Source organism: Podarcis pityusensis, assembly GCF_964106645.2.
Source record: "Podarcis pityusensis genome assembly, chromosome: W".
Taxonomy (NCBI): Eukaryota; Metazoa; Chordata; class Lepidosauria; order Squamata; family Lacertidae; genus Podarcis; species Podarcis pityusensis.
In genome coordinates, this window is record NC_138045.1 from 10,614,902 (window position 1) to 10,618,424 (window position 3,523).

The window sequence follows — 3,523 nt, forward strand, 5'->3', positions numbered from 1 at the left end:
ACGAGCGTTGCAGGATGACTCCTTCGCGCAAGCAAAGATGGCAGAGGTGCACAGGGGCACGGCAGCGACCGACGAGTTCCAGCTGCGAGATGGTTTGCTCATCCGTAAAGGGGCCATCTACGTGCCGGGAGACGAACTTCGCGCCAAGGTACTGCAGCAGCTGCACGACGCGCCCACTGCCGGGCACTTTGGCAAGGAGAAGACGGTGGAATTAGTAGCCAGAGACTTCTGGTGGCCCGGAATGAGAGGGGAAGTCGCGGACTACGTGGCGAGGTGTGACACCTGCCAGAGGTCCAAACCAGTGCACAGACCGCCGGCCGGACTGCTGGAACCGCTGCAAACTCCGTTCGAGCCATGGGAGAGAGTGGCCCTGGACTTTGTCACGGATCTGCCCAGCTCGAGGGGCAAGACGGCTGTGCTGGTGGTGGTGGATTTGTTCTCCAAGATGGCACATTTCATTCCGTGTGCGAAGGTGGCCACGGCGGAACAAACCGCCAAGCTGTTCATAGACCACGTGTTCAAGGTTCACGGTCTGCCGCGGTCTATTCTGTCCGATCGAGGGCGACAGTTCATCTCGAACTTCTGGCAGAGGCTGATGGGCTTCCTGAACGTCAAGATCAACCTGGCGTCGGCTAGACACCCGCAGACCAACGGGCAAGCGGAGCGGGTCAATGCCATCATGCAGCAGTACCTGAGATGTTATGCGAATCAACAGCCTGCGACGTGGGTGGATTACCTGCCTCTCGCCGAGTTCGCCTACAACAACACGAAGCACGTGTCCACGGGGGTCACGCCGTTCTTCGCCAACAACGGGAGGCACCCTAGAACCTTCCCGGGACTGGAAAGAATGGGGGAGGGGGAGCCGCAGACAGCAGATGCGTTCGCGTCGGAGTTGCAGGAGGTCCACGATCAGCTGCGGCGGCACCTGGAGCTGGCTAAACACGCATACAAGGTACAAGCGGACAAACACAGAAGGGTTGGCGAAGAGATCCATGTGGGAGACTGGGTCTGGTTAGCAGCCCACGCAGTGCCGGCCAGGTCGTTGGCGAAGAAGAAACTAGGGCATAAACAACTGGGGCCCTACCAAGTCGACGAACAGGTCAACCCGGTGGCTTTCAGGCTGGCTCTTCCGGAGGGTTCCAGAATGCATCCGGTGTTCCACAGATCGGTGCTCACTCCCTACAAGGCACCTCACAGGTTTCAGGAACCAGGAACGGCACCGGGTCCGCTCCGAGAGAGAACCGGGCAAGGGGGAGTGGCACAGGAGGAGCGCATCAACGAAGTCACGGAGATTTTGGACTCCAGATGGGGGGAAGAGGGGGTAGAATACCTTCTCGCCAAGGAGGGCACCCCGGCCAGTGCCAACAGCTGGGTGCCGGGCTACGCTTTAGACGAACCTCTGCTCAAAGAAGAGTTTCATGCCCTCTTCCCACATAGGCCAATGCCAGCAGACTTTTTCGACGACTGGCTTTTCACGCCCACGCTTTCAGCCAGCACGTTCCGGGGGTTCGACTCGGACGAGGAACCGACACGAGACGCCCGTTCCCCAGAGGGGTCACCCTCGGGATCTGCTTCAGAACCCTCGTATTGGTGGGATGATCGACCAGAGGAGCAGTTCCGCAGAAGGTGGCTGGAGGGTCCAGGACGAGCAACGTCTCCAGAAGGCAACGAGGGAGAGACGGACATGGACGTTTTCGGGGACGACCCGGGTTTCGAGCACGGCGGCACAGAGATGGAAGCGGAGGTGACCGTCGTCAACGAGAGCAGGGAGGAAGAACCGGAAGACTTCGGATGGCGGCCCGCCACGGGAAGCGAACTGTATCCGACATTCGTCCCCCTGACACGGCAGCACCCAGATCCCGCACCGGAAGGAGGGGAGGGGGGAAGAGGGGGCTTCGAGGGGGGGATGGATGTCAGGGGTTCAGGAGCAGAGGCAAGGGCAAGGGAGGAAACAGAGAGCGAGGGAGAGGAGGCAGAAGAAAAGATGAGTGATGACGACGACCCGAGATCTCCGAGTCTTTCCAGTGAATCAGAAGATTCACAGAAAGGAGCACCAGTGGCCAGGGCAAGGGGGGAGCCTAGGGGGACACCCCAGGAAGATAGAGCCAGAGGGGACTCAGAGGGGAGCAGTTGGAAATCAGGACCAGCGTCACCGCCAGAGAGCAGGGAAGAGGAAGGGCGCCAGGGATCAAGCGCTGGCAGCTCACAACAGGGGGGAGGGCACGAGTCAGGAGTGGCCACACCTCCATCGGGGAGCGAAGAAACGGTCAGACGGAAGGTGGAAGGTTGGGCGCGCGTGCCAAGTTCAAATGCACAGGAAGGTGGCGCAGTAGGCAGCCCGGAAAGGGAGCCAGGTCCTAAAGCCCGCCGAAAGGAGGGAGAAGAGTCAGGGGGGTCAGCGTCAGCGTCAGAGGAATCCAGGAAGGAAGAGACCCCGGGGGGCAGAGGGACCCAGAGAAGAACAGTCAGGCGGAAAAGGTGGAGCAAGGCTAGGATATTAAGTTGGTGTACAAGGGGCGGAGACTCAGATGGGGCTTCGCCGATCTAACCATGAGACGTAGAGTTGCACGCAGCAGCTTGAGAATGGAAACTGTAACTCAATAAAGACTTTTATTTAATGATCGCTGGCTAGCGTGATCCTCTGTGAGCTAGGATCTGGAAGCAGCTCTGACATTACCTGTTGTAGGGAATCATTTCTCCTCTTTTCTTAATCCAAACCCACACTTTTAAGCCACTTCACAGTTTTTCACGCATGGTGATTTTTGCATAGAGCACACACACATACTTTAAGGCTGGGCAATGTATCAATACATTTGGGGGTGAGGAAATAAGTTTGAAGTCCACAGCGTGGTAACAGTGCCATAATATTAATCACAATATGTGCGCGTGCCGTGTAAAAAACCATTATGTGGGAAAAACCGTGAAGCCAGTCATCGCTTCTCTCATGGTTCCTTCTGTCCCTGTTGCTCTGCACTATAAAATAACAGTTGTAAGTGTCTTAAAGCTAAGTAAAAATGTATCTGTTTTAGACCCCTAAGTAGCAGCAGTTTTCAGGACCTTACCCCCTTCACCTCCACATAGAGAACCCCTAGATATGCCTCTGCGCGTAAGATGTGATCATGCTGTAGGTACAGTCGTACCTCGGAAGTCGAACGGAATCCGTTCGGGAAGTCCGTTCGTCTTCCAAAATGTTTGGGAACCAAGGCGTGGCTTCCAATCGGAAGCCTCGTAGGCCGCGTTGGACGTTCGGGTTCCAAATAACGTTCGCAAACCGGAACCCTCACTTCCGGGCTTGCAGCTTTTGGGAGCCAAAACGTTCGACTTGCAAGGCGTTCGGGATCCAAGGTACGACTGTAAATTTATTAGATTGCCACATATTAAACAACTGAATCAAGCAAGAGGAACAAAACACAAGGACACATTTGGCGGAGAACAGTGAAACTTTATTGCATTTACAAACACACTGGGAAATCAAAGGCAAGCCCCAAAAGTTTGCACCAATTTATGGATTGTACTCTTTTTA